This window comes from Panthera tigris, chromosome D1, assembly GCF_018350195.1.
Source record: "Panthera tigris isolate Pti1 chromosome D1, P.tigris_Pti1_mat1.1, whole genome shotgun sequence".
Classification (NCBI taxonomy): Eukaryota; Metazoa; Chordata; class Mammalia; order Carnivora; family Felidae; genus Panthera; species Panthera tigris.
In genome coordinates, this window is record NC_056669.1 from 11,629,792 (window position 1) to 11,646,403 (window position 16,612).

The 16,612-nt window shown below is 41.7% G+C and overlaps 1 long non-coding RNA gene across 1 annotated transcript in view; it reads right to left on the reverse strand.

The window, feature by feature from the left end:
• Positions 1–12,996: 12,996 nt before the first annotated feature.
• Positions 12,997–16,612, reverse strand: part of LOC122231365 — a 50,423-nt gene continuing 46,807 nt past the window's right edge. Inside the window, exon 2 of the long non-coding RNA XR_006208570.1 lies at positions 12,997–13,384. This is a non-coding gene — a long non-coding RNA (uncharacterized LOC122231365). The remainder of the gene's footprint in view (positions 13,385–16,612) is intronic.

Consider the following 16,612-nt stretch of genomic DNA (forward strand, 5'->3'; position numbering starts at 1 on the left):
TCTAAGAGGACGACCATCCCAGGCTAATCTTTCTTTTTAACAGCTTTGTTGGGGTCCAGTGGAAGTATGGCACCCTGCACATATGTCAAGTGCACAAATGGATACATTTCAACACACCGTTATCAAGACAAACACTTCCATCACACCCGAAGGTTTCCTTGTGCCCCTGTGTAATCCGTCCTTCCCTTCACCCCATCTTCAGGCAACCACTCATGTACTTTCTGTCTCTATAGATTAGTTTGCTTTTCCTAGAATTTTATAGGAATGGGATGATACAGTCCATACTCTGCAACAGTAGCTTGGTCCCGGTATCACTGAGAAGCGTTCCACTGTGTGGATACACCACAATGTGCTTATCCATTCACCTACCCATGTCCATCTGGGTTGTTTTCACTGTGGGGCAACTCTGAAAATCCACCGTCAAACTGCTACGAATATGCACCAGAGTGTATAAAAGCAAGCCCATCTTTGACTACTGTTTGGCCAGGGCAGGGATGGTGTCTTTGAGGCTTTAAATTTAAGGTCTTTCACCTGCATGAGGTCATTAGATACTCAACACAACGTTGGTGTGCTGGTTATAGGTGAGGTAGGTTTTAGGCACCACTGAAACGCATGATGACATGCTGGCCGCCTGCTATGTTCAGGCACCGTGTTACGTGTTGGGGTTCGGGAGGGATGTGAGACGGGCCCTGAAGGATCTGACACTCTAGTACTGTGTAGATGAAGAAGCAGAAGTCCCTTGCCCAAGGGCACACAGATGGGAAGTGACACAGTGGGAAGCAGAGCCTTGTCTGGTATCCCCTCCCCACACAGTTGCCTCTTTAGATGGCCAGGTTTCAGGAGCTGCATCTGAACTGGATGTTGACCAGGAGGCAAAAGGTAGGAAGACAGGAAGAGGATGAAGTGAACGCATGCTGTCTTGACTTTTATCTGTGACAAGGCAATGGTGGGAAGTTTTCCCACACAAGCTGGTCCAGGGCTTCCCCTTGCTGACTTACTTTGTGGGCACAATTGCTAGACCTCTTTGGGGATGTAGGTTCTGTTTTAGGGGGAATCCCTCTCTTGTTTATCCACCACATTGTGGTGGACCTTGCAGGTGGCTGCATCAGGAAAGACCTCCGTGGTGGTTGGCTCTTGTCCCCCAGACCCCTAGGGCAGCAGAGCTGATAACAGAAGGGAAACCCAGATGAAGAGGTGTCAGGCCCTGCTCTCGGGGCACCCACTGGAGGGACAGAGCACAAGATTCCCACACGTGAATCAGTATTTCATTCCTTTTACTTTGGGCTGAATAGCATCCCATTGTATAGATATTCCACATTTTGTTTATCCATTCACCAACTAATGGATATTTGGGTTATTCCCACCTTTTGCCTATTCTATAACACCACGACGAATATTCGAGTTTTGGTATACAGAGGAGCACATATGACAGAGACCATAATGCCTAGATTCCAGCCCTGTCACAGGAACAGTAGGACTGACAGCTGCTGGGGCACAGGGGAGTTTGGCAGGCTCAGTCTTGGAAGACTACCTGGAAGAGGCAACTTTTGAGCTGCATTTAACAGTCTTGTTTTTTGTTTGCTTGTTTCCGTGTTTATTTATTTATTTTGAGAGAGAGCAGGGGAGGGACAGAGAGAGAGGGAGACAACATCTCAAGAAGGATCCACAACGTCAGTGCTGAGCCCGACAGAGGACTAGATGTGAGATCACGTCCTGAGCAGAGATCAAGAGTCTGACGCTTAACAGAAGGAGTCACCCAGGTGCTCCTAAAAGCCTTGAAGGGGGGCAGGGTGAGGGAGATGAGCTGATGGGTAGCAGGTAAGAGGTAAGGAGAAAAACTGTTCCAGGTTAAGTGAGAAGGTTGCCTTCACTTACAGAAGGTTGAGTCTGGACTGGACTCTCAGGGAGAGCACGCAAGAGGCAAGGGGACTAATTTTTGGTGAGCAGTTTTGTGCTTCCCATTTGAGCCTCACAAGCTCACTAACCTTGTTCTCAGTTGAGGCTTTTTTATGGAAAAAGCTTGGGATCAAAAGTCACCCTGTCCTAGTTCCTCTGCTTAGTGCTTATGTGATTTTAACCTTTCCGAGCCTCAGCATCCTCATGTATAAAACAGGGGCTATACCGATGCCCACCCCAGGAGTTGGTCCTGTGTTTAACCAAAGTGTGTCTATTCTATGAGATTCCAGGGCACGTGATGCTTGATGCATGTTTAACAAACAGAAGCACAGCCAGGAAAAAGGCCCTCCGGCACCCCGCTCAGGGCTGTCGGCTCCAGCATTCCACCCTCCTCCAGCTCGGCCCTGCCCTTTCCGGGTGTTTTCAAGATAATCCCCATAGGAGGAGGCCCTGCAGACACTCCTGCCTGTTCAGAAGCTGGCAGGCACTGAAATGCCCCATCTGCCAAAGGGAAGTACAATGACTCCTCTTAACAGGAGAAACGACCTTGGCCACAGATCTTTCAGAGACTTATCTAGGCTTAGGCAGAGGAAAGGGGCCCCCTTTCCAGGGTTGAAATACAGCCTCCAGCATCCCTGCTGTGGCACCTGGGCATCTGCTGCTCCTGGGACAGACAGTGCCACTTCTGGAAAGGCCCCTGCCCACATCAGGTGCTCCGGCCCTGCACTTGGGCCTTAATGTGTAGGGGGCACAGGTGCCTGACGGCCCCACATTTCCAGTCTCTTGCTGTAAGCATCGCTAACCCAATCTCCGCAGATGCCCAAAGTGGCTCCTGATTGAATTCAGAAGTTTTCTTTAATTAATCATCATTCATCTGAAAACTACTGCTTTCCTCAGACCAAGTGATTAACTGTTTCCCTTTCTGAGACTCTTAGCTTCCCCTGAGCCCTGAAACTAGGACTAAAGAGTAAATCTCCTCCCAGGGAGACTCCTAGTTAAAGCTTCAAAGAGGACAAGACAAAATGTCAAGGAGCCAAAAAAGTAAAAAGGCGGTCCCGGATGGGAGAAGATATTTGCGAATCTGATAAAAGGTTAGTATCCTGAACATAGAAAGAACTCTTACAACTCAACAATTAAAAAAAATTTTTTTTTTTAATGAGGAAAGAATGTAAATAGACATTAGTACATGTTTTCTTTAGAAAGTGTTATAAGGGGTGCCTGGGAGGCTCAGTCAGTTGAGTGGCCGACTTCGGCTCAGTCATTATCTCATAGTTTATGAGTTCAAACCCCACATCAGACTATGCTGACAGCTCAGAACCTGGAGACTGTTTCAGATTCTGTGTCTCCCTCTCTCTGCCCCTCTCCCTCTCTTGCTCTGTCTCTCTCAAAAATAAATAAACAATCATTTTAAAAAATGTTTTTTAAATTTAAGAAGTGTTGTAAAATTACTTTTAATTTAGGGGAGGAGCCACGATGGTAGAACAGCATGGAAGTTTTTTTGTGTGCCTCGCGTCCATGAAATGCAGCCAGATCAACACTAAACCATCCTGCACACCTAGAAAACTGACCTGAGGATGAACACAACAATCTGCACAACGCGAACCACAGAATTCAGCAAGTACGCGGCTTGAAGAGGTGAGCTGGGGGAAACAGAAGCGGCGGAGGGCAGGGAGCTGTTTTTGCTTGCGGAGAGAGGACGGGAAAAGCAGTGCCCCCCTCCCCCTCAAAGCAGCTGGAGAGAAAGTGGAAACGTGGAAACAGCTGCAGGGACTGAACTAAAAAGAGAGAAAGGAGAAAGGAGAGGGTTTGAATTCCATGAAGACGGTATAAATAAGGAGCGCAGAGTCTGAACCTCGGAAGCTCCATACCTGGTGGTGCTCTGGTGAGAAGGGCGAATCCCCGGGAGCAGAGTGAAGTCCGGGGTCTTCAGGCCACATGAGGAAAGGTGGTTTCCCTGCTCGGAGGACATCAGGTAGAGGCTGTGTGCCCACAGGCAAAGGCCCCAGTGGACCCGGGAGAACAACCACATTCACTGAAACAAGGTTGTCGTGACTGAAGCCTGGTGCCAGGTGTGTGTTGTGATTTTCCATAATCCCTGAAATGCTGCTACTACACGATCACGTGAACTCTTTCTGGGGCCGGCTAGCACCCGGCCCCAATCTCTGGGCATCACCAGAAGCACAGTCAGTGAACGCTCCTGGGTGCGGGCGGCACCCGGCCATTGCTCGGTGAGACTCTCCTGCAGAGGGACAGAACGGGTCAAAGCCGCAATCCCTCAGAGGTGAGGGGTCGGGACACACAGCCGCATCTGAGATAAAACCCAGGAAGGAGGTGCCACCTGACAACCTGACAGCTTGGTCACAGGCAGTGTAAAAGTAGGGAGTGGACGGAAGCCGGAGACAAAGTACGGGCGCGTGATGGATGATCAGAGAGAACAGAATTCTGGTACTAGAAACGGGGTAGCTGGGTGACGCCATTTTCACCGACCCCGCGCATGCGCATATGCATACGCACCTACCAGAGCAGCAACAATCCACCCCAGTAATCTAAGCAGCGCCATCTAGTGGAGAACGGAGCCATTACACAAAGCCCCGCCTAACTGGGCCAACCTCGCTCTTCAGGAACATAAATCTCTCCGCCTGCTTAGTTTACAGACTATAAAGCGCTTCATACTTTGACTTCTAGGGGAAAACGAAGAAATTTCAATCTTATTTCAGTCTGTTCACTGGCCCATCTATTCAATTTTCTTTTTTTCCTCTCTTTTTCATTTTTCTTGAATACAGAAAGATAAAAAAATTATTAAAAATATTTTTTAATCATTTTCTAGTATATTTTTTACTTTTGTGTAAATTATTTCAAATTCTATTTTACTTCCATCATTTCACTTTATTTTATTTCAATGTATTCATTTTTCCAAATTTTCGAATGATTTCCTTTTTTTTTCTTTCCCCTATTTTCTATAATCAAGACCCTTTCAACACCCAGACCAAAATACACCTAGAATCTACCATTATTTATTTGATTTGTGTGTATGTTGTTTTTAATTTTTTAATTTTAATTTTTTTCATTTTAATTTTTTTCATTTTAATTTCTTTTTTTTACCTCATTAATTCCTTTTCTCCCTTCAAAATGATGAAATGAAGGAATTCACCCCAAAAGAAAGAGCAGGAAGAAGTGACAGCTAGAGACTTAACCAACATAGATACAAGCAAGATATCTGAACCAGACTTTACAATCAAGATAATAAGAATAATAGCTGGAGTTGAAAATGGATTAAAATCCCTCCATGTGGAGATAAAAGAAATAAAATCTAGACAGGATGAAATTAAAAAATGCCATAACTGAGCTGCAATCTCAAATGCATGCCATGGCAGCAAGGAAGGATGAGGCAGAGCAGAGAAACAGTGATACAAAGGACAAACTTATGGAGAATAATGAAGCAGAAAAAAAGAGGGAGACTAAGGCAAAAGAGTACAATTTAACAATTGGAGAAATCAGTGACTCATTAAAAAGGAACATCAGAATCATGGGGTCCCAGAAGATGAAGAGAGAGAAAAAGGGGTAGAACAGTTATGTCAACATATCATAGCAGAAAACTTCCCTAACCTGAGCAAAGACACAGACATCAAAATCCAGGAAGCACAGAGGACTCCCAATAGATTCAACAAAAACTGACATCAACAAGGCATATCATAGTCAAATTCACAAAATACTCAGGCAATGAGAGAATCATGAAAGCAACAAGGGAAAAAAAGTCCTTAACCTACAAGGGAAGACAGACCAGGCTTGCAGCAGAACTATCCACAGAAACTCGACAGGCCAGAAAGGAGGAGCAGTATATATTTAATGTGCTGAATCTGAAAAATATGCAGCCAAGAATTCTTTATCCAGCAAGGTGTCATTCAAAATAGAAGGAAAGATTAAAAGTTTCCCAGATAAACAAAAATTAAAGGAGTTTGTGACCAACTAAACCAGCCCTGCAAGAAATTTTAAGGGGCACTCTCTAAAGGGAGAGAAGAATGAATGAATGAATAAATAAATAAATAAATAAACACCAAAAGCAGCAAAGACTAGAAAGGACCAGAGAACACCACCAGAAACTCCAACTCTACAAGTAGAGTTGGCAATAAATTCATTATCTTTCAGTACTCACTCTAAATGTCAATGGACTAAATACTCTAATCAAAAGCCATAGGGTAACAGAATGGATAAGAAAAAAAGGTCCATCTGGGGTGCCTGGGTGGCTCAGTCAGTTAAGCATCCAACTTTACTCAGGTCATGATCTCACAGTCCGTGAGTTCGAGCCCCATGTCGGGCTCTGTGCTGACAGCTCAGAGCCTGGAGCCTGCTTCAGATTCTTTGTCTCTCTCTCTCTCTACTCCTCCACTGCTCATGCTCTGTCTGTCTCTGTCTCAAAAATAAATAAAAATATTAAAAAATTTAAAAAAAGAAAACAAGATCCATCTATATGCTGTTTACAAGAGACCCACTTTAGACCTAAGGACACCTTCTGACTGAAAGTAAGGGGATGGAGAACCTTCTGTCATGCTAATGGTCACCAAAAGAAAGCTGGAGTAGCCATACTTAGACCAGAAAATCTAGACTATAAGATAAAGTCTGTAACAAGAGATGAAGAAGGGCACTATATCATAATTAAGGGGTCTATCCACCAAGAACACCTAACAATTGTAAACATTTATGTTCCAAATGTGAGAGCACCCAAATATATAAGTCAATTAATCACAGACATAAAGAAACTCATTGATAATAATACCATGTTAGTAGGGGACTTCAACACCCCACTTAAAACAATGCACAGATCATCTAAACAGAAAATCAACAAGGAAACAATGGCTTTGAATGACACACCAGACCAGATGGACTTAACAGATATATTCAGAACATTTCATCCTAAAGCAGCAGAATATACATTCTTCTCCAGTGCACATGGAACGTTCTCCAGAATTGGCCACACGCTGGGACACAAATCAGCTCTCAACAAGTACAAAAAGATCGAGATCATACCGTGCATATTTTCAGACCACAACACTATGAAACTCAAAATCAACCACCAGAAAACAATTGGAAATGTAACAAATACCTGGAGAGTAAAGAGCATCCTAGTAAAGAATGAATGGGCTAACCAAGAAGTTAAAGAGGAAATTAAAAAGTACTTGGAAGCCAATGAAAATGATAACACCACAGTCTAAAACCTGTGGGATGCAGCAAAGGTAGTCCATTGCTGCTGGACGCAGCAATCCAGGTCTTCCTATAGAAGGAAGAAACGTCTCCGATACACAACCTAACGTTACACCTTAAAGAGCTGGAAAAAGAACAGCAGCTAAACACAAAACCAGCAGAAGACAGGAAATAATAAAGATTAGAGCAGAAATCAATGCTATTGTAACCAAAAACAAAAACAAAAACAGTAGAACAGATCAATGAAACCAGAAGCTGGTTCTTTGAAAGAGTTAACAAAATTGATAAACCACTAGCCAGTTGGATCAAAAAAAAAAAAAAAAAAAAAAAAAAAAAGGGAAAGGACCCAAATAAATAAAATCAAGAATGAAAGAGGAGAGATCACAACCAACACAGCAGATACACAAACAATAATAGGAGAATATTATGAGCAATTATATGCCAAAAAAATGGGCAATCTGGAAGAAATGGACAAATTCCCAGAAACATATACACTACCAAAACTGAAACATAAAGAAACAGAAAATTTGAACAAACCCATAACCAGTAAAGAAATTGAATTAGTAATCAAAAATCTCCCAAAAAGGGGAGCCAGGGTGGCTCAGTCGGTTGGGCGTCCAACTTAGGCTCAGGTCACAATCTCACAGTCTGTGGGTTTGAGCCCCGTGTTGAGCCCCGTCTGTGCTGACAGCTTAGAGCCTGGAGCCTGCTCCGGATTCTGTGTCTCCCTCTCTCTCTGCCCCAACCCCCGCTCAAGCTCTGTCTCTGTCTCTCTCAAAAATAAATAAACATTAAAAAAAATTTTTTTAATATCTCCCAAAAAACAAGAGTCCAGGGCCAGATGGCATTCCAGGAGAATTCTACCAAACATTTAAGGAAGAGTTAACACCTATTCTCTTGAAGCTGTTCCAAAAAAGAGAAATAAAAGGAAAACTCCCACTTTTTCTATGAAGCAGCATTACCTTGATTCCAAAAACAGAGACCCCACTAAAAAGGAGAACTATAGCCAATTTCCCTGATGAACATGTATGCAAAAATCCTCAACAAGATATTAGCCAACCGGATCCAACAATACATTAAAAAAATTATTCACCACGACCAAGTGGGATTTATACCTGGGATGCAGGGCTGGTTCAATATCCACAAAACAATCAATGTGATCCATCACATCAACAAAAGAAAGGACAAGAACTACATGATCCTCTCAAGAGATGCAGAGAAAGGATTTAAGAAAATACAGCATCCTTTATGGATAAAAAAACCCTCAAGAAAGTAGGGACAGAAGGATCATACCTTGAGATGATAAAAGCCATGTATGAAAGACCCAACGCTAATATAATTCTCAATGGAGAAAAACTGAGAGCTTCCCTCTAAGGTCAAGAACAAGACAGGGATGTCCACTCTCGCCACTGTTATTCAACACAGTATTGGAAGTCTTAGCCTCAGCAATGAGACAACACAAAGAAATAAAGGCATCCAAATCAGCCAGGAGGTCAAACTTTCACTCTTCACAGATGACATGATACTCTATATGGAAAACCCAAAAGATTCCACCACAAAACTGCTAGAACTGATTCATGAATTCAGCAAAGTTGCAGGATATAAAATCAAAGCACCTAAATCAGTTGCATTCCTATACACCACCAATGAAGCAACAGAAAGAGAAATCAAGGAAGTGATCCCATTTACAATTGCACCAAAACCATAAAATACCTAGGAATAAATCTAACCAAAGAGGTGAAAAATCTATACACTGAAAACTATAGAAAGCTTATGAAAGAAATTGAAGAAGACACAAAATTGGAAAAATATTCCATGCTCCTGGATAGGAAGAACAAATATTGTTAAAATGTCAATACTACCCAAAGTAATCCACATATTCAATGCAATACCTATCAAAATAACACCAGCATTCTCCACAGTGCTAGAACATACAGTCCCAAACAGTTCCTATTTGGGAACCAGAAAAGTCCCCAAATAGCCAAAAGAATCTTGAAAAAGAAAACCAAAGCAGGAGGCATCACAATCCTGGGCTTCAAGCTATATTACAAAGCTATAATCATAAAGACAGTATGGTACTAGCACAAGAACAGACACTCAGATCAATGGAACAGAATAGAGAACCCAGAAATGGACCCACAAACGTATGGCCACCTTATCTTTGACAAAGCAAGAAGGGATATTCAATGGAATAAAGACAGTCTCTTCAGCAAATTGTGCTGGGAAAACTGGACAGCAACATGCAGAAGAATGAACCTGGACCACTTTCTTACTCCATACACAAAAATAAACTCAAAATGGATGGAAGACCTCAATGTAAGACAGGAAGCCATCAAAATCCTTGAGGAGAAAGTAGGCAAAATCCTCTTTGACCTTGGCCGCAGCAACTTCTTACCCAACATGTCTCCAGGAGCAAGGGAAACAAAAGCAGAAATGAACTATTGGAACCTCATCAAAATAAAGAGCTTCTGCACAGTGAAGGAAACAATCAGCAAAACTAAAAGGCAACCGACACAATATGAGAAGATATTTGCAAACACCATATTAGATGAAGGGTTAGTATCCAAAATCTATACAGAACTTATCAAATTCAACACCCAAAAAAACAAATAATCCAGTGAAGAAATGGGCAAAAGACATGAATAGACGCTTCTCCAAAGAAGACATCCAGATGGCCAACCAACACATGAAAACATGTTCAACATCACTCATCATCAGAGAAATACAAACCACAATCACAATTAGATAACTCCTCACATCTGTCAGAATGGCTAACATTAACAACTCAGGCAACAGATGTTGATGAGGATGTGGAGAAAGGGGAACACTTCTGCACTGTTGATGGGAATGTAAACTGGTGCAGCCACTCTAGAAAACAGTATGGAGGTTCTTGAAAAAATTAAAAATAGAACTACCCTATGACCCAGCAATTGCACTACTAGGTATTTATCCAAGGTATGCACGTATGCTGTTTCGAAGGGGCACATGTACCCCAATGTTTATAGCAGCACTATAGACAATAGCCAAAGTATGGAAAGAGCCCAAATGTCCATCGATGGATGAGTGGATAAGGAAGATGTGGTATATATATATATATATATATACACACACACACAATGGAATATTACCCAGCAATCAAAAAGAATGAAATCTTGCCATTTGCAACTACATGGATGGAACAGGAGGGTATTATGCTAAGCAGAATTAGTCAGAGAAAGACAAATATCATAGGACTTCACTCATGAGGACTTTAAGACACAGAAGAGATGAACACAAGGGAAGGGAAGCAAAAATAATATAAAAACAGGAAGGGGGACAAAACATAAGAGACTCTTAACTATGGAGAACAAACAGAGGGTTACTGGAGGGGTTGTGGGTGGGGGTTGGGCTAAATGGGTAAGCAGCATTAAGGAATCTACTCCTGAAATCATTGTTGCACTATATGCTAACTAACTTGGATATTTACGTAAATTTTAAAAATTAAATTAAATTAAATTAAATTAAAAGAAAAAGAAAGAAAAGAAAATTACTTTCAATTAAAAAAAGTTTTTAATGTTTATTTTTAGAGAGAGAGAGAGACAGCATGAGTGAGGGAAAAGCAGAGAGAGAGGGAGACCCAGAATTCGAAGCAGGCTTCAGGCTCTGAGCTGTCAGCACAGAGCCTGTCGCGCGTCTCAAAGTCATGAACCCTGAGATCATGACCTGAGCCGAAGTCGCACGCCCAACTGACTGAGTCACCCAGACACCCCTAAAGTTACTTTTAATTTTATAAAAAGACTATCATCTTGTATCTAATCTTTTGGGATTTAAGTCTTTCACTTATATTGAGAAAGATTCATTCATAGTAATGCCCTGTTGGTAGTTAACATTATAATTAAATTGATAGGCATGCTGTCCTAAAACGTGCTGGCAAATTTTTTAAAACCAGCTTTCCAGAAAACAAAATATATGCATTCAGTAAATTCTGTTCATTAATTCAGAATTGAGGAGCACCCCAGACACCTGACAATTTCTCTGACCCCAGTGGGGCTCCCTACCTTTCAAACTCAATTCTGATACTATCTACCCAGAGATGGCATCAGGTCCCATAGGTTAAGAGCTCGGTCCCACAGGTCAGCTCTCTGCTGCAGCTGATCAGCAGGCTACAAAATGGAGATTCTAACAACCCCCTTCTTGGTTTATAGGCTCAGGGCTCAGTCCTACAAGACTGCACACACACACCCCAACTTCAGACATCATCTGCAAGTGCAGGCTGTCTGTCGCCTGTGCTTCTGATCAATCGGCTAGAAATCAGAGGTCCCCATGACCCCCTTCTAGGATTCAATTAACTTTTATTTATTTATTTATTTTTTAAAATTTTTTTTTAATGTTTATTTATTTTTGAGACAGAGAGAGACAGAGCATGAACGGGGGAGGGTCAGAGAGAGGGAGACACAGAATCCGAAATAGGCTCCAGGCTCTGAGCGGTCAGTCAGCAGAGCCCGACGAGGGGCTCGAACCCACGGACCGCGAGATCATGACCTGAGCCGAAGTCAGCCGCTTAACCGACTGAGCCACCCAGGCGCCCCTCAATTAACTTTTAGAGCAGCTCACAAACTGAGAGAAACAGTTTACTTAGTAGATTACCAGTTTATTATAAAAGGGTATAACTCAGGAACAGCCAGACGGAAGAGATGCTTAGGGAAAGGCATGGGGAAAGGGGGTGGAGCTTCCATGCTGAGTGCACTCTTCTTCCTGAATCTCCACCTTTTCACCACCCAGAAGCTCTGTGAACCCTGTCCTTTCAGGTTTTCAATGGAGGCTTTATTACACAGGCAAAGTTGGTTAAATCTTTGGCCATTGGCAACTGAGTCAAGCCTCCTGGAGGTCAGGAGGTGGAATTTAAAGTTCCTTCCCTCTAATCACATGGTTCATTCTCCTGGCAACAAGCCCCTCCATCTCCTACCCCCTCTCCCCACCCCCATACACCCCCATACCCCACTTTGGGTGCCTTTCAAAAGTCACCTCGTTAACAAAACAAAGAGCACCTTTGTCTATTAAACATACTGAAAGTATTTTTTACCTGTCCCTTGTCCTAACTTTGTTTATGATGCCTTGGACATACTGAACTGTTGAGTCTTCATGTAGTTAAGCAACAGACCTCTCTTGCTTTTGGCTCTTGGGTTTGTATCTTTCAGAGAAGAGCCCCTCCCTTTGCCAACATTTTCTTTCTCCTGTTGACTTCATGGGTTTACATCTTGACTCTGACTCTGGCTGGTTCCACGCAACACAGAGACAGTGATGATATCTGCCAAGTGAGCCAGTCAGCCTGCATCTAGACAGTAATCTACATTTTAGATATTAGTCTCTGTCGTTAAAATAAGTGTATGGGTTTTTTTAGACTTATCTGTTTGATTCCTCTGGAATGAATGTTTATGTGTGGGGTGGTGGTCGTTTCCTTAGGACGCTGGGATGAGTACCACAAACTGGGTGGCTTAAAAGAACCAATATGTATTCTCTCACAGTTCTGGAAGACAGAAGTCCAAAATGAAGGTGTCAGCAGGGCCAAGCTCCCTCTGAGACTCTGGGTGGAAGCCTTCCTTGCCTCTTCCAGCTTCTGTTGGTGAATGGCCACCTTGGTGTCCTTGGCCGGCAGCCCCATATCTCTACTCTCTGCTTCCACCGTCACTGTGTGTGACATCTCTCTGTGTGTCTCTGTCTTCACAGGCTGTGGCAGTTTCCTCTTTTTATAAGGACAAGCATATTGGATTAGGGCGCACATTAATGACTTTGTCTTAACTTGGTTACATCTGCAAAACTCTATTTCCAAATAAGATCACAGTATCAGTCAGGGTTCTCCGGGGAAACAGAACCAAATATATACATGTATAACATTATATTTTATACAATGGAATAGAGAAAGAGAGAGAGAGAGAGACTGATTTATTTTTTGTAAATTGGCTCGAGCAATTATGGGGACGGGTGAGTCCAAACTCTGTGGAGCAGCCAAAAGCTGGCAGGGTGGAAATTCAGCTAAGAGGTGATGTTGTAGTCTCAAGTGCCAAAACCATAGGACAGGCCAGCTAGAAACTCAGGCAGGATTGCTATGTCTAGAGGCAAATGTGGGGAGAGCAAGCCCAGGCTGTGTGCGCCTCTCGTTGTCCGGCTCCCTTCTTCACTCAGAATGGAGCAGCTCACAGTGAGGTGTGGGTCTTGGTCTCCTCCCCTGTCACAGTTCAAGCCAAGATTCTGACATCCCAGGGGAAAATGAACTCACAGGCAAAATCCACCAGCCACCTGAGAAGCATCACTGTAAAAAGAAAGACAACAAACTGCACAATCAATACAGGATAAATAAGAACCAATGGCACAAACTGATCAATAATGCAAAATAGGTATAATAAATAAGAGGAGGCAATGGTAAGATGAAGCAAAACAAAGCAGTTATTAAAAAGAGTCAAATAGAAACACCAGATACAAAAAATTTAATCATTGAAACAAAGCATTCAATAGATGATGTAAATAATAAAAATGGATTCCACTGGAACATAGACAAGTGAGCAAGGTGATCAGGTTGATGTCTTCTCCAGAATGACACCGGGAATAAGAAAGATATAACAGAGGGGCGCCTGGGTGGCTGATTCGGTTAAGCCGACTTCGGCTCAGGTCATGATCTCGCGGTCCATGGGTTCAAGCCCCGCGTTGGGCTCTGTGCTGACAGCTTGGAGCCTGGAGCCTGCTTTGGATTCTGTGTCTCCCTCTCTCTCTCTCTGCCTCTCCCCTGCTCATGCTCTGGTTCTCTCTCTGTCAAGAATAAACATTAAAAATAATTTTAAAAAAAGAAATATATAGAATTAGAAGCTAATAAATAGAAAAATAAGCTAATAAAATGTAGGTGTTATCACCTGTATACTAGGAAGTCTTGAAGAAAAGAAAGAAAGAAATTTTAAAAAGGAATGTGTCAAAGAAAAAAAATAGCTAAGCATTTTCCAAGATTAAAAAAAAGAGGAAAAGCTACATGGGCTCATGGGGTGTCTAATCAGAAAGACATGAGAAAACTCACGCCTAGACACATTACAAGAACATTTAAAAACATGGAGACAAAGGCAAAACTCTAAAGGCTGCCAAAGAAAAGGAGATGGTCCTTCATGAAGGAATGAGAATCTGATAGACATCCAATTTCTGTTCAATAGTTACAACACAGGCCAAAAGACAGACATGTATTCTTTTCAAAGTGTTAATGAACTTCAAACCAAGGATCTACCTTGAACAAAAACAAAGATTTAAATATGCCATAAAAATAATCTCGGGCATAAAAGGCCCAAATAAGCTAATACATGAAAGTCTCTTTCAAACAAAATTCTCTCTTAGCGAATGTGTTCTAATTGGAAAAGAAATGAATCCATGACACTACTATGAGATAAAAATGAAATGAGAATCAATAAATAACTTAAAAAAGTTAATTCTGTATTGAAAAGTAGAGGGAGAAGGAGATAGAGCTAAAAATAAAGAGATGGAGGGAGAAAAAGAGTGAGACTGAGAGAGAAAGAGAGAATATCAAAAGTATTCATAACCACCCGGAAATAAACTCTGGGCAACACTAACACAACAAATGAGCAGTGGATGAAAAATAGTTCTTTGCAAAGGGAGCCAAGTGCAAAGTGAGCATATACTTATTTTGTTATAGAGAAACATATAAACACTGATAGAGAACCTATGAGAAAAAAATAAACACATATATGATTTTTAATAAGCTTAATATAACCATCAAAATGAGTAAAAATAGAAGTCAAGTTTTCGAACAGGCAGAAGAAAACTGTATCTGATGAAAGACAAGAAAGGGAAAAAAAGCAAAGAAAAGTAAAACACAGTAAGTATAAATTAGAAGTAAGAGGAGTGAAATAAACACTAATATAAAATCAACTACATAATTTGTGTTCTGGATTGAATTGTGTCCCCACAACAAAGACACATTGGACTTTTAAACCCCAGTACCTCAGAATGTAACCTTATTTGGAAATAGGGTTGTCTCAGACGTAATCAGCCAAATTAAGATGAGGTCATACTGGAGCAGGGTGGGACCCTAACTCAATATAACTGGTGTCCTAAGAAAAAGATGGCCACAAGAAGACAGAGACGCAGGGAGAAGGCCATTTGACAACAAAGGCAGAGACTGGAATTATCCAGCAGCAAGCCAAGAAATGCCTAGGAAGAGATGGAAAAGGATTCTCCTGCAGTTTTCAGAGGGAGCATGGCTCTCCTGACACCTTGATTCCAGGCCTCTGGCCACCAGAACCACAAAACAGTACATTTCTTTTTACAAAGTGTTTTTTTTTTTAAAGTTTATTTATTTATTTTGAGAGAGACAGTGAGAGTGTGAGTTGGGGAGGGGCAGAGAGAGAGAGAGGGAAACAGAGAATCCCAAGCAGTCTCCACAGTCTCAGAGCAGAGCCCGGTGCGGGGCTTGAACTCAGGAAACCAGAAGATCATGACCTGAGCCAAAACCAAGAGTTCAGGCTTATCTGACTGAGCCACCCTCGCACCCGGATTTCTGTTGTTTTAAAAACCCAGTTTGTGGTACTTTGTAAATGGCAACCTTTGGAAACGAATACAATTTGTAATGGATGAAACTCACCAGTCAGAAGACAGAGATTCACAGACTGGAAGGTTTTTCTCTTTCGAAAAATAATAATCGGCAATGTTTTCTCAAAGGAATATTCATAAAATACAAGGTGACAGGAAAGCCACAAATAAAAGGATGGAAAGGGGATATGCAGTAATTTTGAGCCAAATAAAACAGGAGAGTGAATTGAGTGTCAAATAAAACTGAATTCAAAGCAAAAATAAATCATAATGAGGGATGTTTTTTAAGGAAAACAAAATCAGAAAGCTGTAACAATTTTGAACATACATGCCTTTAAAGAACAGCTTCAAGATATAAGATGCAATAGTGTAACTACAGAGAGAAACATATAGAAATTATTTCAGAAACTTTTAAAAAATGTGTATTTATTTTTGAGAAAGACAGAGATCATCAGTGGGGGAGGGGCAGAGAGAGCTACAGAGGATCCCAAGCAGGCTCCATGCTGACAGTGTCCAGCCCAGTGCACAGTTCGAACTCACAAACTGTGAGATCATGACCTGAGCCAAAGTCGGGTGCTCAACCTACTGAGTCACCCGGGCACCCCTATGTTAGAAACTTTTGTACAACCATCTAAGAAACTAAGAAAATGAGCAGACAAATAATAAGGGATGACAGAGGATATTCAAATGACATGATTCACACACTTGAAATAATAATTATATGGGAAGGGAGAATAACTTAAAAAAACTGACTAACAAGTGGGAAAAACACATTTTTTTTGAGCACACACTGAACATTTAAACAATTTACCATTTAGCAGACCAGAGAGAGAGACTCAACACAGGTACCAAAAATCAACATTATACACATTATTATCTGAGCACAATGGATTAAAGTGATAAGCTATCACTTTAATACCTTTAAGGCCTTTACATCTGGAGAGTAAATGGCATG